The sequence below is a fragment of the Eptesicus fuscus genome, chromosome 18, assembly GCF_027574615.1.
Source record: "Eptesicus fuscus isolate TK198812 chromosome 18, DD_ASM_mEF_20220401, whole genome shotgun sequence".
Taxonomy (NCBI): Eukaryota; Metazoa; Chordata; class Mammalia; order Chiroptera; family Vespertilionidae; genus Eptesicus; species Eptesicus fuscus.
In genome coordinates, this window is record NC_072490.1 from 30,560,608 (window position 1) to 30,587,138 (window position 26,531).

The 26,531-nt window shown below is 50.6% G+C and overlaps 1 protein-coding gene across 1 annotated transcript in view; it reads left to right on the forward strand.

Moving 5' to 3' along the window:
- Positions 1-13,706: 13,706 nt before the first annotated feature.
- Positions 13,707-26,531, forward strand: part of MRAS (muscle RAS oncogene homolog) — a 39,656-nt gene continuing 26,831 nt past the window's right edge. Inside the window, exon 1 of the mRNA XM_028128451.2 lies at positions 13,707-13,830. The gene's annotated coding sequence lies outside the window, so the exon portion shown is untranslated. The remainder of the gene's footprint in view (positions 13,831-26,531) is intronic.

Consider the following 26,531-nt stretch of genomic DNA (forward strand, 5'->3'; position numbering starts at 1 on the left):
GAACAAAACCTGATAGAACTGCAAGGAAAGATAGATAAACCCGCTATTATAGTTGAAGACTTCACACCACTATTTTAGTAATGAATAGATCCAGCAGGCAGATAATGAGCAAGGATATAGTTGAACTGAATAACAACATCAATACATTTGATCGAATTCACATTTAAGCGATACTTCATCCAGCAACAGCAGAGTACAGATTCTTCTCAAGTCACATGGAACATTCACCAAGTTAGACCACAATGTAGGCCATAAAACATACCTTACCAGATTTAAAAGAATAAAAATAAAACAGAGTATGTTCTCAGACCACAATAGAATTAAACTAGAAATCAACAATAGCTGATGAAAGAAACTGAACATATTTAAATAAGTGGAGAGATATTCCATATTTGTGGATAGGGAGAATCAATATTGTTAAGATGTCAATTCTTCCCATTGTGATTATAGATTAAACACAATTTCAGTCAAAATCTCAGCAAGCTCTTTTGTGGAAATCAACAAACTGCTTCTAGAGTTTATATGAAAAGGTAAGAGATGCAGAATAGCCAACACGATACTGAAGAAGGATAAGAAAATTGGAAAACTTACTCTACTGGAGTACAAGACTTGCTATAAAGCTAACATAAGCAAGACAGCATGATGTTAGTGAAAGAACTGATACATGGATCAATGGTACAGAATAGAGTTCAGAAACAGGCCTATACCAATGTAGTTAACTCCTCTTTGACAAAGGGACGAAGAAAAGTCCATCAAGAAAGGAAAGTCTTTTTAAAAATAGTGCTGGAGCCCGGCTGGTGTGGCTCATGTGGCTTCAACCCATGAACCAAGAGATCACAGTTCCATTCCAGGTCAGGGCACATGCCCAGGTTGTGAGCTCAATCCCCAGTAGGGGGCGAGCAGGAGGCAGCCAATCTATGATTCTCATCATTGATGTTTCTCTCTCCTCTCCCTTCCTATCTCTGAAATCAATACAAAACCTATTTTTTTAAATGGTGCTGGAATAGTTAGACATCCATTTTCAAAAGAAAAATGAATCTGGATGCAGACCTTACACTTTTCACAAAACAATTAACTAAAAATGGATCATAGACATAAGTGTAAAATGCCAAAGTATAAAAGTTCTAGGAAAAAAACATAGGAGAAAATCTAGGTGGTCCTTGAATTTGGCAATGCCTTTTTAGAGACAACACCAAAAGCATGATCCATGAAAGAAAAAAAAAACACTGTAAGTTGGATTTTATTAAAATTAAAAACTCATGATCTGCAAAAGACTTAAGAGAATGAAAAGACAAGCCACAGCCTGGGAGCAAATATTTGTAAAGCACATATCTGATAAAGGACTTCTATCCAAAATATACAAAACTCAACAGTAAGAAAACAAACAACCCAATTTAAAAAATGGTCAAAAGATCTGAACACATACTTCACCAAAGAAGATATACAGATATAAAGTAAACAAATGAAAAAGATGCTCAACCTCATTTGTCATTAGGGAATTAGGTAATAAGATACTGTTACACACCTATTCGAATGTCTGCTATCTCAAACTGACAATGTTAACTGCTGGTAAAGGCACAGAGCAGCCCTGGCCAGGTAGCTCAGTGGGTTAGAGCATTGTCCTGACCTGCCAAGGTTGCGGGTTCCATCCCCGGTCAGGGCACATACAAGAGTCAACCAATAAGTGCATCAATGGGTGGAGCAACAAATCAATCTCTCTCTCTCTCTCTCTCTCTCTCAAGTCAATAAATAAAATTTTTTTTAAAGATACAGAGCAGCAGGCACTCATTCATTGCTGGTGGGAATGTAAAATGATACAGCCACTTTGGAAGACAGTTTGGCAGTTTCTTACAAAGCAAAACATGGTCTTACCATATGATCCAGCAGTCATGCTCCTGCATCTTAACCCAGATGATTTGGAAACTTACGTGCACACAAAAATCTCCGTGTAAATGTTCATAGAAGCTCTATTCGTAATCGCCAAAAATTGGAAGGAACCAAGATGTCCTTCAATGAGTAATCAACCTGGGGCACATCCACACAGAGATCTCTGTGGGACGCAGCATGGCAAATGGGTCTGCTAGGTGCATGTGGCGTTTGTTGCCACAAGACGGTGGTTACTCAAGCTCTTGAATGGTTTATAAAATTCAAACCAGAAACTAAGTTCCTGCCAGCACACTGAACGTTGGAAACTTTTTATTCTTTTTGAAAGGGTTAGATTTCTTGCCACATGACCTCTACTATAAAATGTAGCCACGTCTTTGCCAGACTAAACCACAGAAACAAATTTAGGGAAGCCACGTGTCCCTAATTTGCCTGAGACCCCAATTTCACACCTGCTGTCCTGTGCGATTATTAATAGTAATCCTTTTTGCTTTCAAAAGTGTACAGTTTAGACAATACAGAACCTCTTCAACGTTCCCCAAATGGATCACCTTAGGTCACCCCAGCTTTTTATATCTTGATTTAATGAAATTTTCATCTTTTACATATTTTATGATATGGGCCAGTAATTGGATAGCTTTGCCCAAAAGTCTTGCCCTAGCCGGTTTGGCTCAGTGGATACAGCATAGGCCTGCGGACTGAAAGGTCCCGGGTTCGATTCCAGTCAAGTGTACATGCCCAGGTTGCGGGCTCAATCCCCAGTGTGGAGTGTGCAGGAGGCAGCCGATCAATGATTCTCTCTCACCGTTGATGTTTCTATCCCTCCCTCCCTCTCCCTTTCTCTCTGAAATCAATAAAAATATATATATTTTTAAAAAACAAAGACATCTGCTTTAATTACACCTACCCTAAGGGGAGTCCTTTTTTTGTTAGTTTTGCTTTGTTTAATGCAAAAAGTTCTAACTTTAAGGGTTACTACAGCGTTTCAGAGTCTAAAAGATGGGAAAAACAAAACCTCTTTCTTCCTCCTGGAAGTCACATTCATTGCCACAAGGGGGTGATTTACTCAAGGGAAACCCTTCTGCAACCCAGGAACTTTTTCTTTTTGCTCTTCGTAGTCTTTTTTTTTTTTTAATCTATATTTTATTGATTTTTTTACAGAGAGGAAGGGAGAGGGATAGAGAGTTAGAAACATCGATCAGCTGCCTCTTGCACACTCCCTACTGGGTATGTGCCCGCAACCAAGGTACATGCCCTTGACCGGAATCGAACCCGGGACCCTTGAGTCCACAGGCCGATGCCCTATCCACTGAGCCAAACCCGTCAGGGCTCTTCGTAGTCTTTATTTTACTTTTGTGCTTTGTTTTTAGGAAGAATGTACCAAGAATGCTTTCATCTCCCCCTCCTAATGTGCTTTTTTTATTGTCTCTTACATATACTCTCTCGCTCACCTCATGGTGCGGGAGGGAGCTCCCACACCGCCCTCCTGTCTCCCTTGCTTCCCCAGCTGCCTCTTCATGCTCCACCCAGAGCCCTGGAGCGTGGGTTCCCACTCTGAGCACTGGACCCTGTGCCCTGGGGGCGGGGGGCAGCCACTGAGGTTTCTTGCAAGACACTGGATGTCTTGGAGCCACGTGCCATCATCGTGCGCGCTGGGATGGGCTCTAGGCATCCGGGCATTATCTAAGTGGGGGACGGACCAAGTGTCTCTCACTGCCGAGTTCTGGTGGGTTCCGGGACCCCAGGATCTTAGCCTGGTTTTGCCAGTCAGGCTTGGGTGGGATGGTTCTAGAAGGGTGAGCTGGGCCAGCCCCTCACTGCAGATAGATAGGCCGAGGTTGGTTTTTCAAAGCAGGAGGTGTAACCAGCACCGGCACCAGGCAGTCCTCCCCAGGACCGAGGGGGCAGAGGAGCCTCGGGCCTGCCCTTTGGCCCTAGCGCGAAGGCAGGGTGGCCTCTGCCCTGGGTCTGCCAGCAGGCCTGAGTGCAGGAAGAGAGCAGAGTCCGCCTGGGAGCCAGCAGGGTGGTGGCGGAGGGCTCAGGTGACTTGCAGGAGCAGCGGGCCAGGTGAGAACCCCTGTGGGTGTCCTGTCCGCAGTGTCCTGCTTGCCAGTGCTGAGCGGCTGACACCCCGGGGACTGGAGACTCTGACCCTGAGGGGGCCTCACCCCCAGGGACCCTGGGTCCTGCCAACGTGTGCTTCTGCCTGTTTCCAGCTCTAGTTGATTTTCCAGTCCCAGCAGTTTTATGTCAGACACCCACACCCACACCATCCAGGTAAGGAATGTGACATCTGTGGGGATTTATGGGCAGGCATTCTGTCCCTGGGATATCTCCCGGGAGGGAAGTACCGGAGAAAGCCAGGCACATGGACATCCCTTAACCTGTGACATACATGTTCATAGCAGCTGTGACGTGGGCAGGTGGCCCTGGAGACGTTCTGCGCGTCGTAGAGTAATCTGCCCACAGGTCCTCCTGTTGGCAGGCATTTCTCCATCGGGCTCTCGTGTTTCTGCACATTTGTGAGCAGAGGCACTAACTGCCTTTATGCCCAACTATCCTTTCAGGAACGTTTATGGAGTGACCAGCCTCGAAAGATAGAGGTAGTATCTTCTAGAGCAAAGTGCAGGCTTGCTCATCACCTTGGAGATAGAGATGGTATCTCCCTCGGCAGGAAGCACACTCAGTCTCGGTCTAAAAGCTTTGGTTTCCCGGAGCTCAGGGTTCTTCTGTGACACAATCCATGGCATGTACCTGGCCCTCTTTGCATTGTTCTATGGGAATTGAGGTTCAAGAAACCTGTGCAAAAATGCTACTACCAGCTGAAACTCATGGACGGGGACAACGGTGTGGTGGTTACCAGAGGGGAGGGCGTGGGGGGGGGTGGTGGGGGCTGGAGGGGTCCAATATATAGTGATGGAAGCTGGTGTGATTTTGGGTGGTGAGCACACAGTGTAACATGTAAATCTTGTACCATACAAATGTACGCTTGAAACCTATACGATTCCATTACCCAATGTCACCCCAATACACTTAATTTTAAAAGTGTTAATACCCTGGCTACTACCACTGCTGTGAGTAATAACCTATTCTTCATCTCCAGCCCAGGAGTTCCGCGCCCTCTGCCAGTATCCGTCAGGCTATGGGAAGATAACTCGAAGCTTGCGAGTGGGATGGCATCTCAGACCTTCACAGCTCCTGATACCTCTGGAGAGGCAATGGGTTTTGTCCCTTGATAGTTTAGGCTCCTCTGGGAGATTGGAGAGCAGGCCCTACTTCCCTTCTAACTTCCCATTTAGAACACAACTCCTTGCCCATCTATTTGGCCCAACAAAAGAAGCTTTTGAGATGGACCTGGATCCCAGTCACCTCCCGAAGACCTTACCACCAAAGGCTCTGCTCTACCAGGGTGTCCCTGAAGCTTCTCGAATGGCCGCCCCACGGACTGACGGCGTAATGCTAAATGGCTTCCTGAATCCCCTAACGTGGCTAATATTTATCTCAAAGATGTATGTGCATTTTGGAATACTACATGCCATACCCGTATTTGTTTTCATGTAAACATAGTATTTTAAAATGGAAGCCATCGGGGATTTAAAAACTGTTTCCTACCTTGTCTGTCAATAGGGTGATGGTATTGGATTTCAGAATATTGCGCCACATTGAAATGAGCAAGCTCTGCATCTGAGGCCCAAAATCCAGGCAATTTTTCTTCCTCTGATTTTGTTACTACAATATTTCAAACACTAAGACTTGTGAAAACATGTAGCTGCAAATGGCAATCACTCTCCCGCTGTTTTGCAAGCTGGGGCTGGGATCTTATCGAGAAGATGTGCTCTGGATGTTGGCTGCAGAGTGTCATTGAGGGAGTCCCCGTGGAGAGGCCAGGTCACATTGCTCATGTGGCAGGGAATGGCTGTGGGCCAGGCTCTGCTTCTTATTGGCTCCAGAAAACATTCATTAAAGCATTTTTTTTTTCAATGAAGAAAGATGTCCGATCCTTAAAAATTATTTTTAACCCCATTTTCCGCAATGTAATATGATGTGCCTACATGTAGTTTTTTTTGTGTGTTTATTTTTTTTTTAATTCACCAAGTTCTTTGAATTTATGTCTTTCACCAGTTTTGGAAATTTTCTGCCATTTTCTCTTAGAATACTGTTTCTGTCCCACTCTCTCCTCTCCTTCTGGGACTGCAGTGATGTGATATGAATGTTAAACATTTGAATATATCCACATGTCTATTATGCTATTATCTCTTTATCTATTGATCATTTTTCTGTGCTTTAGTTTCAATATATTCTCAGTCAGTTTTCTAGTACATTGATCCTGTGCTCAGCTGTGTTCATTCTGCTATTACACTTATCCAGTGATTCCCTGATTTTAGTTATTATACTTTTCACATTCTAGAATGCTCATTTTATTTTATTTGTAGATTCCACTTATTTGGTGACATTTTCTCTTCTTTCATCTATTTTATCTATCTTTTATTTTATTCAACATATTAATGTAGATGGGATAATTTGAGTTTTTAAGTATATCACATACAGTATAACACAGATAAGTGTGCTCATCATTAAAGCATGGCTTGATGAATTTTCACATTTGCATATATCCATGTAACCACCACCTAGATCAAGATACATAATATTTCCAAGCAATTCTTTTCAACTTGGTTTTCATCCCCTACCCCCTCTCCCCACCCCCCACCCCCAACAAGAGATGGTCACTATCCTGACTTCTATCATCATCAGTTAATTTTCCTTTTTTTTTTTTTTTTGTTAATCTACACCCGGGGATATTTTTTCCTCTTTTTTTTTTAGAGAGAGAGAGAGAGAAAACACATTAATGTGACAGAGACACATCGACTGGTTGACTCCTGCATGCACCCTGATCAGGAAGACAAGGATCAAGCCTGCAACCGAAGTATGGGCCCTTGATTGGGAATCTAACCTGAGACCCTTCTGTCTGTGGCCGACACTCTAACCACTGAGCAAAACCAGCCAGGGCTAATTTTACTTTTTACTGGACTTCATAAATGTTGTCTTTTTCACCTGGTGCCTTTCACTTAATATAATGTCCGTGCGATTCATTTGTGTTATTTATGTATCAGTACTTCATTGTTATTTTATTGCAGTATAGTATTTCATTATATAAGTAACCCAAAATTTATTTAGTCATGCTTCAGTTAATAAACATTTAGGTTGTCTCCGGTTGTTGGCTATTGTGACTAAAGCAGCTATAAATACTCTTATAAATGTTTATTGGTGAACATATTTACTAATTTCTCTTAGGTATATACCTAGAAGTAGAAATGTTGAATCAGAAGGTAGGTGTACATTTAGCTTTAGTAGATTCTACTGAACAGTTTTTCAAAGCCAGTTGTGCCAGTTATCAATGTAATGCCTCTCAGCTCCAAATCCAGCCTCAAGTACCTGCTCTGTGTTAATGGAGCTGGACCCTGCAAATATTTCCCCTCTGTCATCTGGCATAATGTTAAGCTTCGTCTTAGAGACACTGACAGCCACTGCAGGAGAAAGGCTTCTCTTCCTGGCTCTGGTGTGCTCACTTGGTGGGTTCCTGCAGCGCCTGGTTCCTGCGCCTGCAGCCACAGGGAGACACACAGCTCATCTTTATGGGCAGCTTCCTCCAGTACCCCAGAGGTCGATTTTCCAATGCATCGCTCCTGTGGGAAGTTTTCCAGCCACTTCCACAGTGTGGCGCCTTTCCACGGAAGGCTTCCCTCAGCACCCAGGAGGAATGCTTTCCAGTGAATTCCATCTGCATGGAACTTCAGTGGACTTCTGCATCCAGTGAGCCATGGTTGCACCGGCCCCAACAAGGTATGGATCTAAGCCTGGTGGGAGAAGGTGAGGGTCAGGACCTCTTACAGGTTTATTCCTTCCTTGGGTGCTCTGCCATAGGCTCTCTATATCGGCTTTAACTATATTTTTTAAACATTATCTTTTCCCCTTAATAGGTAGTCCCCTCTTATACGTATTAATTCTGTACATTAAAAATTCCTTGTCTAAATCACTGTGGATACACCAGCCTACACTTCTACCAGCAATGCATGAGAGCTCTAGTTCCTCTACCAGCAGTTGTTTTAAAGCCTTGTCTACTAACTCCGACATCTGAATGATCTGTATATCTGCTTCTATTGTCTATTTTTTCTCTTGCTTATCAATTTTATTTTCATCTGCCTAGTTATTTTTTATTATATGCAGACATTGCATATAGGAGGCATGGAGACTTCAGATGATGTAATTTGCCAACCAAAGTGTTCCTTCTTTCTTCTGTTAAGACAGGAGTGAGGGATGATCATCCCAACCCAGTGAAGAATTGAGCTGGGTTGAGGCTGAATTTTAATTGTTGCGAGACAATCTATCCCTGGTTTACCCCTATGGCTCCCATGTGCATTTTGATTGAGAACCTTCAGGTAACTCTGTATCTTCATCCATGAAAGACTGTGGAGCTTCAGCTCTGCCCTTCAGAGGGTCCCAGTCCGGCTTTCCGGGCTCTGTCCCCCTGGAGATGAAAAAATCTGGCAAATAGCACAAGGGAGGAGCTGGCCTTGTATTTGAGGCGACCCTTTCTTCTTGGGGAGCCTTTGTGTTTTAAGCGCGATGGGACTATGGAAGATTTCATTCTGCTTATTAGAAGCATTCTCAGGTCCAGAACTCAGCAAGTGCCGTGTGGAGAAAATTGGTTGTATGTTTAAGGCCACCTGTGTTCTAATTTGCCATTCTAGTACCATCTGGCCACTAAAAGCTTTGCTGGTTTCTCTTTCTTCCATTAGAGGGCTTCCTTCTGGGCAAAGCTTGATCCTGGGCCAGAACCCCAAACTGGCAAATGTCGTGGGGGAGGGGAGAGAAACAGCTGGAGAACCTCATCTCATTTCATTGCAGTAGGAGCACTGGCCTGCCAGAACCTACTACGTTCTGCCTAGAAGAGCAAGTGTCCTAGGCTTTTGCAAATAAAAAATCTTTTCTTTTTAAACTTTCATCTATCGCATGTATTTCAAAATCTTAGAGTTGACTTTCCTTTCTTTTCTTTTTTTAAATATATATTTTATTGATTTTTTACAGAGAGGAAGGGAGATGAATAGAGAGTTAGAAACATCGATGAGAGAGAAACACTGATCAGCTGCCTCCCGCACACCCCCCACTGGGGATGTGCCCGCAACCAAGGTACATGCCTTTGACTGGAATTGAACCCGGGACCCTTCAGTCCGCAGGCTGATGCTCTATCCACTGAGCCAAACCAGCTAGGGCTTGACTTTTCTTTCTTAACAAATTTCGGCTGTAATGTCACTACCTTGAAGTTCTGGGTTGTCAAAATACAAATCAATGTTTTTCAGACTGTAGGTCACAACCTAGGAAATCAACTTAGTAGGTCTTGCTAGCAATTTTTAGTGAAAAATAATAGAAAAGATCAGCGTGCATCACACATAGTCAAGATAAGTATCGTTTCATGAAATTTTTATTTCCCTTGTGTGAGAATGAGTGTGTTTTGGTTTGCGATGTAAGCCTATTTTTTCCTATGAGTTGTAGCCCAAAATGTTTAAAAGTCACTGGATTTTAGTTTAAACAGAGGAGAAACACATGGAGGAGAAAAACAAATGATCAGAAACAAATATATTCGTTGAGTACGGACAACTTTTTGGAGAAGTTTGGCCATGAGTGAGAAGTAGATTGATTGAAAACTGGCTCCAGAAAGCAAGAGGGAGCCCATGTGAGGGGTGAGCCATAAGCATCAGGACAATGAGCATCAGAGAAGGAAAACTAGGCGTAGCTTCGAATGCCGCAGGTGAGGGGGAGGTCAAGGGGGTCACAGAGAGAGCTAACGATGAGAAATGACTGAACCTGTACTAGTAAAGGCCATGGACACCCTGAGAGCCCCGCTGGTGTGGCTCAGTGGTTGAGCGTCAACCTATGAACCAGGAGGTCACGGTTCGACTCCCAGTCAGGGCATGTGCCCGGGTTGTGGGCTTGATCCCCAGTAGGGGGCGTGCAGGAGGCAGCCAATCAACGATTCTCTCTCATCATTGATGTTTCTATCTCTCTCTCCCTCTCCCTTCCTCTCTGAAATCATTAAAAAGAGAAAATAAAAAGGAAACCCTGAGAAAAGACCATGTAGATCTTGGCTCCATGTCATGGGCAGCCCCGGGAAGAAAGGCCTTGTGCTTGGCACAGAAGAAAGGTCAGCTGATGGCATGAACACACATGTGGGAGGGGTGAAGCTCTTCTGCTAACCCATAATTTGTATTTTGACAACCCAGAACTTTTGCTTCAGGGTCAGCAAAAGATCTAATTTCAGCCACAGGCCTGAGAGACTGTGATGGAGCGAGTGCTAGCGTCCTCTTCACCTTCTCCCTGCTTTCTCAACACCAAACACACACACCACTGACCTGCCCATCAGGACATAGTAGACTGTAGCTCCCTTTACTGGCTGGGCTTGGGCTTGGGCTTACGTCTAAAACCAGGGTGGGGCCCAGCCGGTATGGCTCAGTGGTTGAGCGGTGACCTATGAACCAGGAGGTCACCGTTCAATTCCTGGTCAGGGTACATGCCCAGTTGTGGGCTTGATCCCCGGTAGGGGATGTGCAGCAGGCAGCAGATCAATGATTCTCTCTCATCACTGATGTTTCCATCTCTCTCTCTCCCTCTCCCTTCTTCTCTAAAATCAATAAAAATATGTTAAAACAGGGTGGCTAAGACCTTCTGCACCAGTTGCTGGGAGGTGTGCAGGCCCATCACTCTGCCTGGGTGTGGCACACCATGAATGCTCAGGAGCTCAGAGCTGCCTTTACCCCCCAGGGCCACACTGGGACAGGGAGTTCTGGAGGAAGACTGTGCCACAATGACCTGGCTGGCTCCTGGCCCTGAAGTCCCCCGTCCCTCCCGGTTTCCCATGGATCCCCCAGGCACCAGCTTGGGTCTGCTCTCAGGCATGGCACTCAGCAAGCCTCATAACAGGGAGGTGAGCCCAGGATACATCACAGTGGATGAGGCACCTTCGCTCATGTCCTTGAGCAGGAAAGTTCTACTCTGGGTCAGGCCAGCGGCTCTGATGTTTACCCCATTCCAGGTGCTGGCTCCAGGCCTGTGGCTGGCCTTGGGCCTCAGGACCTGAAACTTGGGTCTGAGTCCTGCCTGGGTTTTTGGCCAGGAGCCTGGCCTTCTACCATGCCCCAAACACACCTGCTGAGCCATGCAGATCTGCTGGAATGTTTGGAAAGACTTCAGCTCACTCATGCCTCAGCATACAAGGTTTTCTGTCTCTCAGCAGTCAGGCTGATGGTTATGTGTCTTTCAGTCCCTGGTTCAATCAGCACCTCTCACAGAAAGCCTGCCCTGGGCACTCACCCCCTCCCTGCATTGGGTTAGGTACTCGTCTTCTGGGATCCTGTGGCCCCCCTGGTACCTCTCCCTTCCACACCCCTTGTGCCTCGGTGGCACTCTGAGTTTGCTTGGAGGTAGGTCCTGACACACAGTAGGTGTTACACAGCACCTGATACACAGTAGGTGCTCTGGTAGTGTTTACTGAGTGAATGAACTCTCAAACCAGGCCTCACTTTTCTGCTCAGTGACCCTGTTCTCTGAAGCCTCTATTTGCCAGCAACTGAGCCATGTTGTGTTTTAGGGTTCAACGAGCAGAGGAGGCAGCCCAAATGGGACAGGTGCCCTGTTGTAAGACCCCAGCCACAGCCTGCAGGGTTTAACTCACCATCAGAGAATCTCAGGTACCTGTGCGTGATTACTAGCTGTTTAAATTCCATTTCCAAAGAGACAGTTATTGAAGATTTGGGTATGAATGTGGTATAAAGGCAAATCTTTTACTCACTCTCGTGCAGACGTCTTAGCTCAAGCTGGCGGCACCAGTCTGGCCACTGTGCCAGTCAGGGCCCAGGAGGGGCTGACAGACAACCAAAACCCACAGACCCCTGCCTGCCCTCCCCCCCTTCCCCACCCACCCCCGCCCCCCCCCCCCCCCCCCACCCCCCAGTCCCGGCCCAGGCCTGTGGTAAATGGAAGGGGACGACAGAGGCAGGTTCTGGGGCATGTCCCTGGAGCCCCCTCCTCCACCAGTTCTGCGACGCCCTACCAAGGTAACAAACTCTTGATGGCCCCCAGTCCACTCCCCCTGCCATGGGGTCTAGGGGTCCATGGGGCCTTCAGAGCAGCAGGTGGAAGTGGGGACACAGGGGGCACAGTAGCTCTCATCCGAATGGCTGCATGGCTCCTGGAATGCCACTGGAAACCTGCATCAAATCGGGAGCCCCAGTGTGGCACGAAGGACTCCGGGAGGTGAGGTCCCTTCAGGCCCAGGGTGGAGGGCAAAGCTCTCAAAATGATAAGGGGATGGGTCCCCTGGGTGTGTAACGTTGGTCCCAAGTCATCATCAAGGTCCACCCACAAAAAGAATACCCTCAAAAATGACACTGATAGTCTAAACGACACGGAGATACCATTTGCCCCCCCTCCCCTAGGATGTCTGTAATAAAAAAGGACAGGCAGGAACAAGTGTTGGTGAGGATGCGGAGACCCCGAAACTCTCGCACATTGTTGGTGGGAATGTCCAACCGTGCAGCCACTCTGGGAAACAGTTGGAGGATTCCTCAAAATGTTAAGCGTAGTCAGCACATGACCCACAATTCTAAGTATATATCCAAAGTGAGAACATGTTCATACAAAGACTTGTACAGGAATGTGTATAGCAGCTTTATTCATAATACCCCCAAAGCCCAAGCAACCTACCTGTCCATCAGCGGATGAGTGGATAAACAAAATGTGGCGCACACACACGATGGAATACTATTCTGTCATGAAAAGGAATGGCTCCTACATGCTGCAACGTAGATAAACCTTGACAGCATTGTGCAAAGTGTAAGAAGCTGGTCACAAAAGACCGCATGTTGTATGATTCAACATACGAAATGTCCTGAACTGGCACATTTAAAACGTAGGTTAGTGGTTTCCAGGGAGTGGGGGGAGGCAGAAAGGAGGAATGACTTGCAAATGGGCACAGTTCCTTGGGGAGGGAGGCGGGGCATGAAAATGTTCGGGAAATTGATCATGGTGAGGGTTGCACAACTTTTGGGAATACACTACCAACCGCTAAAAACGAATCAAGGAAAAAAAAAATGAATCAAGGGTGGAATTTTATGGTATGCGGATGGTACCTTTATTTTTAAAAGAGGGAAAATGACGCCAATGGAGGAGTTAGCGGAACTGAAACAATGAAACGGAGCGTGAGTGTCGCCTGTCCCAGCCGCGTCCAGATGAACTTTGAGCCCAGGAAGGGTGCACCCAGAGGGAAAAGCGACCCTGGAGGCAGGACCCAGAAAGACACACGCCCCGGGGTTCTAAGGGAACGCGGTGAGGGTGGCGGTCCCGGGTCGCCTCGGACTGGGGCGGCTCAGAAGTTGGCCGGGCGGAGCGGAGATTTAAAGGTCGGAGCGCAGGGGCCCTTAAAGGGGCCGGACGAATTCCCCTTCTGCGTCCACCTTAAAGCCTGCCCCGCGGCGCCGCGGGTCGGACCCGGGTAAGTGCGCGGGGCCGCGGGGGAGGCGGCGGCGCCGGCCTGTTCTGTGGTCAGGCTCGCGCGCCCCGCCGAGTCTGGGGGGAGTCCGCACGGGAGGCTGGCACTTGGCGGGCCGCGCGTCCGGGGGGGCGCCGGGGTGCAGGCGGGCACCGCGGGGTCGCAGCCGGGGGCCCGGCTCCCCCCGCGCCCCGCCGCGCTCTATTTTTAGCAGCGCTGTTGCAACAGAAGGAATGCGCCGCGCGGCGGGCGCTCGGGGCGCGCTCGGGTGGCGCGGTCGCTTTAAGGAGGCGCCGGGGTGGGGACGGGCCAGCGCCGCCGGCGGGCCGGCGGGCCAGCCGCCGTCAGTCCGGCCGGAGCATGGAGGAGGCGACCTGAGGCCGGAGCCTGGGCTGGAGCGTGCGGTGAGTGGTCGGGGCAGGCGGGGCCGTGAGGGGAGGAGAGGGGACGGGGCCCGGCCGCGCGGCCCCCAGCCCGGGCAGGCGCTTTGTTCCGGGGCTGGAGGTGTGGCCGCCCCCGGCCGGGCCGCGCGCTCCCAGCTGAATGCGCTCGGGGACCGACGCTGAGTGGCTTTTGGCCCCCGCCCCAGGCTCCCGAATAACGGTGTGCGATCGTGAAATCGGCCGCGACCGAGACCCCCGTGGGGAGGGCCTGCCGGCCGCCCCAAAAGCCTCTGTTGTGATGACCGCACTTGGGTTCCTTGTTTGCCCCGGCGAGACCCCGCGGGGTGGTGGGTAGTGGGGCTGGGGTGGGGTGGGGTGTGGAGGGGTTGGGGGGGGCGCTTTCTCCCCTTCTAAAATGGCGTTAACGAGCGCTGGGATCCGCGGGAGGGGTTGTCAAATTCAGCCGAATAACAACAACAACAAAAAACACCTTCTTCATAAACAACCCTTCATTGCGCGTGGGGCTCTGGTCACAGGTCATTCATTGACCAGACCTGGCGGGGGCGCCCCCGTGTGTGGGGCACGGTGCCAGCGGCTGCCCCGCGGGGAAGGACCGGGAGCAAATGAGCCACAGCTCAGCTCGGCGGCGGCGGCGTGGTCGGTCCTGGGCTCCGGGAAGCTGAGGGTTTCTGGGAGCAGACAGCGTGGAAGGTCCGCGAAGGCCTCCTAGCGGAGTTGATGCCTGGCGGGAGCCTGGGCACTGGACGCCCCGTTAGCCTGTGGCTGGAACCGCGGTCTGTGCTGGCCGGGGACAAAGCCGTGTCTGGAGAGGTGGACAGGAGCCACTTCATCATGGCCCTGATCACAGAGCTCCGGGCTAGAATGGTTCTTGGCGCTCCAGGACCCATCTCTGCCCCTGGACCTGCCGGAGAGGGTGACTGACAAGGCTCAGACTTGTGGCCTCAAAAATTGAGTGACCTTCCTGGCAGCAGGAGCCATAAGGAGATCTGACTTGGAAAACCCTGAAGCTCTGCTGAAATAGCAGCCATCCGGGCTCACGCAGCCCAGACAGGGACGTGCTAGCTCATCATTTGACGAGACTCCTTCTGAAAGGTTTTAGGATTGCCCCCGTCGGCAGGTGGTGGGCTGGGGCCGAAAGGGCCAGGCACGTGCCCACGATCCTCTCTGAGACCGGGCTCCAGAGCAGGCAGCTGTGAGGGTCCGGCTGTCCTGGGCTGGAAGGCTCCAGGTGCAGCCTGTTTATGCTTCTGCTCTGTGGACACCCTCTGGCGCGTTGAAGTGTGGGGTGGTGAGCTGTTTGTATTGGTAATGGACATGTGTCAGGGGCTTCACTTCCACCGAGACAGTTCGTAGACTTTCTCCTGCTCTTCTGAAGGGAGAAACTCGAGCTGGCTAACATTTTGTACGTCTCCTAATTTCCTGTAAATTGCATGTCCCTGCTGACGGGGGTTGAATACGTTTCAGGCCACAGCTTTCACCCAAGGTCTGTTCTCGCGGCCCAGCGGCCGGCCAGCCTCTCCGTCCGTCCGTCCGTGGTGGATGGCGTCGTTTGTCCTTTCCCTGCCAGGGCAGGAGGTGTGGGGCTTTGATGCCCTGGGGTTTTCAAAGCTGCAGGGTCTGCCAGCCTCCTTCTGGGGAGGAGGGGTGTTGAGTAAACCTGCTCTAGTGGAAAGTGCCCTTCCCGGAGGAGTGTGTGTGTGTGGGGGGGGGTCAGGGCCCCTGCGGAGCCCTGTGAGGCAATCCACAGTCTCCCGGAGTTGCCAGCTTTGCTCCCGGCATAAGGCAGTTTGTATTTTTCCACGACTCGTGTTTTCATCTACATGAGACATTTTTGTTACGGGTATAACTTTTACTTTATTATTGGCTCTAGCCACAGATGTTTCATGCTTCCAGTGATCTGAGCTGCTTCTAGAGTGACAAGTGTGGTATCCCTGGGGCGGCTTCCCGGGCTCCAGTGATCCTGGGACCAGGGGGGACCCGCTGGGCTCTGATGGCCTGAACCGGCCCCGGGGTGACTGGCTCTGACATCAGTCAGAATCACACGTTGGCCAGCCCGCTAGATTGAGTGCGTTCTCAGGGAAATGCGACCTCCATTTCACATTTCACATCTGGTGTGATCACTGTTCTACCCAGGACATGCCCCCAGATGGAGGGTGCCTCCCTGCAAGTGATTGGAAACATACCTGCTCACGGGCATGGCGTCGTTTATACAAACCATACGCTCGTGAACCAAGTGGGAGCACCTTCTTGTGCAAAGCTGGCATGTCCTCAAGTGTCCGCAGGGTGTGCACGGAGTCCCAGGAGCCCTGTACCTCCCAGGCCCAGGGCAGGCATCTGGCTGGCTGGAAGACACAGTTACCTTTGGATGGGGAGGAGAAAAAGGAAGGAGCTGGGGGAGCTCCCTGTGCTCCGGGGCATCTGGCAGGTGCCCATTCTCTAGAGCAGGGGTCCTCAAACTACGGCCCGCGGGCCACATGCGGCCCGCCAATGACATTTATCCGGCCCCGCCGCTGCCTGTCCTGCTTAGCAGCCGACTCATTCCCGGGCCCGCAGTGCGCATGTGTGGAATGTGCGCCGCACTCTCCGACTCCCCTCCTTCTCTCTGAGGGACAGTGAACTGGCTCCCCTGTTTAAAAAGTTTGAGGACCCCTGCTCTAGAGGCTGAACTTTGAGAGGAATTTTGTTGGTGGACTCCGAGGCCTTGCCAGCCCTCGTAGTCTTGGGTGATGTCACTGGGCCCTGTGGTACTGGATCAGTGGGGATGCTTTTAGCTGCAAATAATAAAACCCACGTACTAGTGGATTAAGCAGACTTTAGATCTCCCGAAGATGCTCTCAGCTCATGTGAGGTCTCCGTACACAGGGATTGGGGTGGATATTAGTGGCACTTCCAGCAAGTTCTTGCATGGAACAGGCAGCCAAGAGGGCTGAGGGTCTGAGGTGCAGAGCAGTGGATTTTACTTTCTTGGGCCACAGCCTCTTAACTATGCCAGTGAGAAGCCGAGAGAAAAGTTGCTCAGATGTACAAAGTTGGGCATACAATTCAGAGGACCCGTGGATCTCTGAAAACGAGTGCTGGGTCCCAGGTAGATCCCCTGCTCTAAGCCATGTTACTTCGGTGCTGTTTACCTGGGACTCACTGCGTCCCTCTGCCTTCCCACCAGGCCAGCATGCCTTCGTGTTGGAGGCAGTGTCAAGAATGAAAACAGAGCGGACGGTTGTCAGTTCTCAGCCCCAGCTGAAGTCTGTGCAGTCCGCCAGCGGGTCTGTCCTGCGGAACTAACCATAGGGCAGTGCCGCCGCCGCCTCATGCTTCAGACAGGCCATGGCTGCACTCCTTGGTACCTGCCGTGCGTTCCTTGTGCCGTCTCCAGCCTTCTGGGTCGCATTCCTGCTGCCTGTGATGAAGTTGTCCTGCCTGTTCTCAGAGACTCTACCCCCTGGCCTTCCTGGCCTGGCGTCCACCACTGAGCCCCTAGGCCCTTTTAACCCTGTTAGCGTGATCCAAGGCCGCTTGCTGCAGCCCTCTCTCCTGCAGGGGTCCTACAGTAGCCATGTCCTTTAGTACTCGTTGTCCTGTAGTATTCTTGGTAGCTTACTAGGCGAGGCCTGCTGATGGCCAATGGCCAGGTGACAATATGGGTCATTACTGGTTGCTGAGGTGACATCCTGGGTCTCACAGGGGCATATTCTCATCAGGAGAGCCTAGCACGTGTCTATCTAAATTTACACCTAATGTTTTGCTAATGAGGTTTTGGGGAGCACCAGGAAAGGATTTGGCTGTGCAGCATGTAGAATGAAGGAGGGTGGGGTGGGGTGGGGCGCTGGGAGCTCTGAGCTCTGGGTCCGTGCCTCTGTGACTATCTATAGGGCCTTGGGTGGGTCCCGTGCTGCAGGGGCCCAGGCACCATCTGTGACTTCTCGGCTGAGCCCTCAGGGTTGTCATGGGGATTAGATGAAATATACAGATGAGAACATGCTTGGGAAACCAGAAAGGGTTATAAAAATGAAGAGCATTATCAGCATTCAAGCAGCCTTCAGATAACAGACTGATGGCCCCGGCGGGCCCCCTGGAGCCTGTGTGGACTGGATTCAGACCCAGAGAGCGTACGTCTCCGTGGTGAGCGCGACGATCTTAGGTGGGTCACAGACAGCTTTTATTAGTTAGGTCCTTGTTTATACTTACAAAAAATGCGGGCGTCACTTCAAACCTTTTTTTTTTTTTTAATGGATATTTAGCTCCGACCAAGGCTAAAGGAGGATTTTAAAGTGACCCCTTGAGTTCAGGCTGGGAAAGTTTCAGCAGGGGAGGCCCTCCCTGCAGTGCGGCCTGTGGGCCTTCAGCTGGACCCTTCTAGAGACGGGAGCTTGTTGCCCAAGTCAGTCCCCTCCATCTGGGGACCTCTCACCCTTGCAAAGCTTTTTCCTTCCTCACGCGAGCCGTCCCCCTGGGTCTGTCCCACACAGACCTGTGACCATCATGCTTTTCTCCAGCACCAGCAGCTCCACTTGCATCAACTGCTCCTCAGATGGCGGGGTTTAAAGACAGCCCGCTCCTCCCACCCTCCTTCCCCACCCTTCCTCCTTCCCATCTTTCCTTCAACAAAGACTCATGGGCCAGGCTCTCTCTGTTCTCCATTTTATTTTATAATTGTGCCATTAGCCTTTTCCAGACGAGGAAACTGAGGCCCAGGGAGGGTAAGCAGGCTGGAAGGAGTCTGCTCGGTCCCAAAGCAGGGGCTCCTGTCACACTGCCCTGCTCCCAGAACTGGAGAACCAAAAGTGTCTTCTCTCCTGCTGCTCACCGGACGTCCTACGGGGGCCTGGTCACATGTAATCCGTGAAGCGTGGAGCAGAGGTCTCCGAGGAAAAAGGGGCGAGCAGCCCATGCACAGGACGTAGGCAGCCGCAGAAGCCACAGAGGTGCAGGAGCGGCTGCTGGCAGAGAGGCGGAGAGAGGACCCCGATGACAGTGGGTTTCCCTGACTCTCACTCATCTTTTTTTTAAATTCTTACCTGAGGATATGTTTTCATTGATTTTAGAAAGAGGGAGAGGGAGAGGAAGAGAGAGAGAGAAACATTGATGTGAGAGAGAAACATCGATCTGCTGCCTCCCCCACACACCCCAACCAGATCGTATCCGCACACCCCAGGCATGTGCCCTGACTGAGAATCAAACCCTCTACCATTTGGTGTACGGGACGACACTCCAACCTACTGAGCCACCCGGCCAGGGCTCTCACTAATCTTACAGCCAAACACGAGCCCCTAAATCATTTGTGCGCTTGGTATATTTTTGAATTTTACAAAATAAAAAGCAAAAAACTATAAGGGATGGCATAATAAATACCATCTACCCATTGTCCACTTGGCCCTTTTCATAATAGTGCAGGACCCAATACACATCCCTCGTCTTCGGTGTGGGGGACCTCAGCCTGTGGGGCTTTCGGAGCCTGGCTCCTGGGTTCCCACGCACTGGCTTTTTTAGCTCAGATCCTCAGCCGATTCAATGAAAACACCTCCTGGTTTGTCCATCGAGGTTGTTGCTGGATCCTTTTTCGCCGCCTCTGACCACGCTGGGGAGGAGCCACAGGGGAGCAGGATGAGTATGCACTTTTGGATTTAACCCTTTTCAAAGAAGTTGATTCACCCTCAGAAAACATCTGCCTTCAGCCCGTGGACTCAGGCCAGGCTGCAGAGCAGAATGTGGCAGCAGCTGCGCAAACGGAACTGTCATTTACATGGTGGGTGTGTATATTTGGAAAAGAGAGAGAATAAACATGATTTTCATTTTATAATTAGATGACAACGATTCGATGAGCAGCTCATCTTAAAAGATCTTTAACAAAATACACTTTCTATTCTAAAGTATTAGAATAGAAACGTTAAAGGAAGGCAGGCTGCAGTACAACCTAGAACCTTTCTAACCCCTAACTTCACCTTTCCATTTTCCCCTTTCCTCAGCTTTCCCAGAAAGAGGGTGCGTGGCCCCGGGTCCTGGGGGAGGGGGAGGGAGAGGCGGCTCCCCAGCTGCAGAGGGTGCGAGCTCTCCATGGCAGCAGGAGACATTTCTCACCCAACTGCTCACAGCCTTCTCCTTTCCACCCCCGGCTGCCTCCACGCTGGAGCTGGTGCCATCCCGCTTGCGTGGGGCTTGAGCTTGGGCTAGAGCAGTTAGCAGGGCAGTGCTTTTAAAAGCTGGGCAGGGAAGATTCGAATGCTTCTGGAAAAGCCTTCCACACTCAGGCAGGTCCCGTCTGCAGGGAGTCGTGCACCATCAGGAGCAAAGGTTTGAACTGATTTTATAATAAAACATTGGGGACCTGAGGTGGCCCCCGCGTCCTCTTGGTTAAGTGGTAAGAAGGAGTGGACATGTTTTCTGTCCCCGAGTTGCCAACAGAAACCAGCACTGCCCGGGTCCTTCTCCCTCCCTCGGATGGAGATGCTGCAAAGCCAGCGAGGGAACCTGCTTTGTGGGGGTTTGCCTCCCCATGGAAGTGATCAGAGACTGTACCAGTGGCGGCAGGGAAGCATACTATAAAACCAATTCCATTTGACCACACAGAAATGTGCATACATGTTATGTTTACACACCTACTCTTTTTTTCCCCCAAATATTGATGTTTTTGGTTATTTCTTAAACTCCTCCCCTTATTCCTAACCATCTCTCCTTTAGCTCCAGCCTGAACATCTCTCACTTAGATTACTGCAATAGCATTAGAACTGCTTCTTTATCTCTAATTTAAAAATAACTTTAAATTTACTGATTTTAGAGAGAGAGCAAGGGAGCTAGAGAGAGAGGAAGGGAGAGGGAGAGGGAGAGAGAGAGAGAGAGACAGAGAGAGAGAGAAACATCAGTTCCCCTTATGCATGCATTCATTGGCTGATTCCTGTATGTGCCCTGACTGGGGATCGGACCCATAACCTTGGCACATCGGGACAGTGCTCCAACCAAACGAACTACCTGGCCAGGGCTCTCTCTCTCTCTAATTTTACCCCCCGCCCCCACGTCTATCCTAAAGTTAACCAAAATGAAGTATCTCAAAATCAAATCTGAGCATTTTACTCCCTTGCTGATAGACCCTTTAATAAGTAGGAAGGGCTAGTCCTGCCACATATTAAAATACACTACGAACCTGGAGGAAGGCACGCTGTGTTGCTCTGCAGAGGAACAGACAGGCCAGTGCAGCAGAAGAGTGTCTCCCCAAAAGCCCGCCAAACCTTTTTATTTGAAATGAGGCTGCAGGCCCACTTCTTAAAGAAAAGTTCTGTTTTTAAAAGAATCTGCTCTACCTACTGCGTGTTCGGCTGCCCCTGGTCTACCAGGTACCCAGAGGAAAAGTGAGAGTGTTCGTAGGCAGTGGAGCTGGGCGGAGGTGGCTGAAGGTGTGCTGGGGTTGGGAGGCCTCCCTACCCCTTGCCTTCCCCAAAGCATTATGTAATCATTTCAAAAGCAAAGCTAATTTTAATTCGGTTTAAGGATTTTCGTTTTATCGTTTAGATTCTCAACATAGCTTCTTGAAAATCTCCCTTTCTTTAGATAACCCACAGATCCAGCCCTTTCTATTCTCATTCCACTGGGGAAGCGAGTCCCAAGGAAGAGATGGAGGCAAACCCATCTTTCCTGGCGAGGACCATCCTCTCCCAGGCAGGCTCAGCAGCCCGAAATAGCCTCTTGTCCTGTTCTTCTTTCAATGCCTGCTTTATGGGAACCGGAGATGATGGAAAAGGGTGGAGCCACTGTCCCGAAGCCTTGGGGCATCTATGGGAAAAAAGCGACTTGTAGGCGATCTGTCTTCCCAGCCATCCCTCCACACCCACATTCCTCAGGTCAAGAGGCTTGGGCAGCAGAGCTGGGAAGGCCTGTGCCCCTCACACCCAGGCCCTTTTCCTGCAGAGGAAGCCAGGCCCCAGGTGTCCTGGTGGCACGCCCAGGAGCTAAGGGCAGCTGGCATCGGAGCCTTCCCAGCCACCCCCACTCCCTGACCCCCAGACCCACCCTCCCAACGTGGACAGCGGCCCGAGTCCACTTCTCTGGGACTGGGTGGGTGTTTCCTGCATGTTTGAGATTTTACGGAGGAAATCAAAATAAAGAAACAAAGCCTTTGTTTTACTTCTGGACTCAAACTGGGGCCGGCTGGAGGGCATGGAAAGGGGGAGCAGGAGCAGGTCACTTGGCACTTCAACAGAATAGCCATTCTAATAAAGCGTGTAACAGGGACTTCTTCTCTTTGGGGTTGGCGTGAGGAGGATAGCTGGGCGGAGGGCTGGGGGGGGGCCTCTGTGTGGAAGGAGTGGGCCCCAGGCAGGGGTCTGGGCCCACCAGCAAGGCTGCAGAATTGGCACCCGAGAGGCCGCAGGGAACCCTCCGTCCGTCCTTCCTCAGCGGACCCACAGGAAAGTGGGCAGGGACAGGGGCGTGAGCTCCAGTTTCTGCCCTCCCTGTTGTCTCCGTGACCTTGGGCTAGTCCCCGACTGCTGTGAGCCTCCTTTGCCATGCTTATAGCAGGGGACAGATGCCCCAGCCACCTGTCCCTCCTTTTGCTCCAGTCCAGTTATATGGGGTCAGGCCTCAACCCACATATGTGGGACTGGGGAGGTGGTTTCCCCCAATATTTCTTCATTCTTCCCAAAGGATTTCTCCTTGTAGAAGTGCTCTGAGTATATTATTTTAAAAAAAAAATTAGTCAAGCATTGACAAAATCTGCAGTATTTCGAGGGCTTTCGGGTGGGGCCGGTGCCGCTGGCCGCCGGGCCTCGGCAGGGTCAGCTGCCACACTTCACATGCGTACAGTAGTCACTGGCTTCCTCATTTCCTGAGCCTCACCAGGCAACGAGGCTGTTGTCTGTAACAGCTTCCACCACGTGTAGAAAAGGGTCACCCACGGCTCCGAACAGGGCAGAGGTTACTAGTAAACTCTGCAGACGGCCTCCTTGCCTGCTGACGCCCTTGGAGGATTCCTCGCTGGCTGGCTGTCTCCGCACACTTAGTTGACTGCCGTTTTCCAGGGGCCAGTTTTCCTGGACCGTATCCCCAGAACTTCTGAAAACTCCAATTTTCCATTACTTTTGACTGCAGAGCAATAATGACAGCTATTTAGACTGGGCCGTAGGCCTGTCCTTTTATATCTGAAAAGAGCCATTAAAGGACTTGGCTAAAGCCCTGGCTGATTTGGTTCAGTAGATAGAGCGTCAGCCTGCGGGCTAAAGGGTCCCCGGTTCAATGCGTGCCCAGGTTGCTGGCTCGATCCCCAGTAGGGGGCATGCAGGAGGCAGCCGATCAATGTTTCTCTCTCATCATTGAAGTTTGTATCTCTCTCTCCCTCTCCCTTCCTCTCTGAAATCAATATATATATATATATATACACACACATATATATATACCCCCTTACCTAAACAGGAGTTCTGCACCCCAGCCCTACACCTTTACCCGCAGTACGAACCAGCAAGAGCGCTGGGGATCAGCTTTTCCCTTTATCTGCACACCTGAAACAAGCCACACGACACTGTGGGTCGTGATTATTCCTCCTGTCATCAGAAACAACACGTGCTTCCTTGTTGAACCCTAGGGTGGCCCAGCAGTAACACTTCAGTCCAGCTGAGTGGCTGGGGTCTCCCGGTAGAGTGGCTGTTCCAGGAGATTCCAAGGGAGCACCTGTCTTTTCCGCCCCCTCCCCCTTCTCCTGAGCACTTTGGGACAATCTAGAAAACACAGCTCCGTGCGGCCCGGGCACCCCTCTGGCCAGTTTGGTGGAGGGGGGACTTTGACAAGAGTTCCCACAACATAATGAGAATAGTAATAGCAGGCACTTCATGTGCCAGGTGCTATTCTAAGTACTTGCTTATTATATTAGCTCATTCTGTCCTTAAAACAACCCTGCGAGGTGGGTACTGTTGTTAGCAGGCGAGGAAGCTGAGGCACAAATGGGTTGAGCCATGTGCCTGAGGTTGCACGCCCAGCAGAGGGTCAAATGCTTTGACTCATGACCTTTTATAAAGCGCTGTATGTAAGCCCTGGCCAAGGGGCTCGGTGGTGGAAGGTTGCAAGTTCCATTCACAGCCAGGGCACACACCTAGGTTGGGGGTGCGATCCCCAGTGGGGGCGCATCCTCGGTCGGACGGGGCAGGTCTGCCCACTCTGCTGTTTGCCTCCTCTCTGCCACCCAGGGCTCGTCGTCCAGCCTGGCCAGGCTGCTTAAGAGAGCAGGAAATGCCCTGACCGGTTTGGCTCAGTGGATAGAGCGTCGGCCTGCGGACTGAAGGGTCCCAGGTTCGATTCTGGTCAAGGGCATGTGCCTTGGTTGCGGGCACATCCTCAGTAGGAGATGTGCAGAAGGCAGCTGATCAATGTTTCTCTCTCATGGAAGTTTCTAGCTCTCTATCCCTCTCCCTTCCTCTCTGTAAAAAATCAATTAATAATATATATATATATATAAAAGAGAGAGAGAGAGAAAACAGGAAAAATGCGGCAGCTGTTTAGAGCTTGGGGAGAGAAAGGTGAAAAGTGGCCTTCCCGCTGAGTGGGCTTAAATCAGAGTTTAACTCAGTTATTCCACCCCACCTTCAGCCCCGGCCCGGTTCAACCCTCCCGAGCCAGGCAGCCCACCCTCCTCCCTCCGAGGCCGGCCGGCTTCACAGCCTTTGCAGAGGAAAATCCCACACCGCCCCAGGCTGCTCATTGCCATGCCCGCCTCGTGTTCAGGAAGTTTCCCTGACTGCGCCTGCTGGGCTCTCAAAGTCTGATGACTCCTCTAACGCGGAGATTGATGGGCTGGCCCCACCTCAGGAAAGAGCGTAGACCCTGTTTCTTCTAGTTGTGGGTCAGACATGAAAATGGTCGCGTTTTTCATTTACGGTGTTTAGCAGTTTGAACATAAACGATGGAAACACATCAAAGCAACAGCCGTTTGTGAGGGTGCCTGTCCGCCCTCCAGCTCCCCGGGCTCTGACGCACTCGGAGTGGGCTGTGCCCGCCCCTAACGGCTGCTGGACTGGAAAGTCTCCCTCCGGCTGAGTAATCCGGCTGCTGCCCAGCGTTATTTCCACTTCCTCTAACCTCACACCTCTTCGGGGCCAAGGCCAGGCCGGGCCCGGGCAGTGCAGAGCGGTCTGCCTTGCAGTGGCCAAGGCACTGGATGTGTGCGTGCTTGAGGCACGCTCCAGGCAGACGTGGTAGCAGGTGCCCCTGTGGGCTGGGGCCACCCAGGGCACTGATCTGTTTGGCTTAGATGGTGTGTGAAACTTTTTAATTGGTCGCCAACAGTAAAAAATTAGTTTCACGCTCTGGCTGGTTTGGCTCAGTGGATAGAGCGTCGCCCTGGGGACTGAAGGGTCCCAGGTTCGATTCCAGGTCAAGGGCATGTACCTTGGTTGCGAGCACATCCCCAGTGGGGGGTGTGCAGGAGGCAGCTGATCGATGTTTCTCTCTCATTGATGTTTCTGACTCTTTATCCCTCTCCCTTCCTCTCTGTAAAAAAATCAATAACAAAAAATTTTTTTTTTAAATCAGTCTCACATAAAAAGTCAGATTTCTGGCCCTGGCGGGTGTGGCTCTGTGGATAGAGCGTTGGCCTTCAGACTGAAGGATCCCGGGTTCGATTCTGGTCAAGAGCACATGCCTGGGTTGCGGGCTCGATCCCCAGTTGGGGGTGTGCGGAAGGCAGCCGATCAATGATTCTTTCTCATCATTGATGTTTCTCTCTCTCTCTCTCTCTCTCTCTCTCTCTCTCTCTCTCTCTCTCCCTCTCTCCTTCTTCCTTCCTCTCTGAAATCAATTATAATAATAAAAGCATAATATGCTAATTAGACCAGACATCCTTCCGACGACCTTCTGGACAAAGCCAGGGCTGCGAGGGAAGCCCAGGTCCCGAGTGCCAGCAGCCGGGGGAAGGAAGGCCTACGCTTGCACAGATTTCGTGTATCAGGCCTCTAGTAAAAATATATTTAACAAAAACAAAAACAAAAAGTCAGATTTCTGGCTACTCTTTAAAAATGTAGCCCTAGCCGGCGTGGCTCAGTGGATAGAGTGTCGGCCTGTGGACCAAGGGTCCTGGGTTCGATTCTGGTCAAGGGCATGTACCTTCATTGCGTCTCCTGGTCGGGGCATGTGCAGTAGGCAACCAGTTGATGTGTTTCTCTTACATTGATGTTTCTGTCTGTCTCCCTCTCTCTTCCACTCTCCCTAAAAAAATCAATGGGAAAATATCCTCGAGTGAGGATTAGCAAAAATAAAATTAAATTAAAATTTAAAAAAAATGTAGACTCTCTGGTAACCCTGTTACAGATATGCTCATGTTGCAGCCGTTAACTGGTTGGCATAGCCGTGGTCTCCTGTTAGCCACAGGGCCCACCTTTCCCTATTGCCTGTACCTGCCCTCCTCTCATTTATCGACCTGGCCTCTGCCAACACATGAGGTCAGGACGTCCATTTGTTTCCTGAGCCCCCTTTCTGCTGCCGCAGGGTGAAGCCGTGGAGAGTTGACCCACAGTCAGCCCAGACAAGAAGCATCCATCTGACAGCAGGGGCTGCTCTCGCCCAGGGATGCTTGCCTCTGGCATGCAGGCCTTCCCGCTGCTCTGTCGCCACCTCTGTTCTTCTCCCGGGCTGCTTACCACAGGGGGCTGGTGCGAGGCCATGGAGTCCATGAGACAGAAAGCTCTGGGCTGGGACAACCCTTGGAGTTGTGCTGTGGTGAGCTCCCC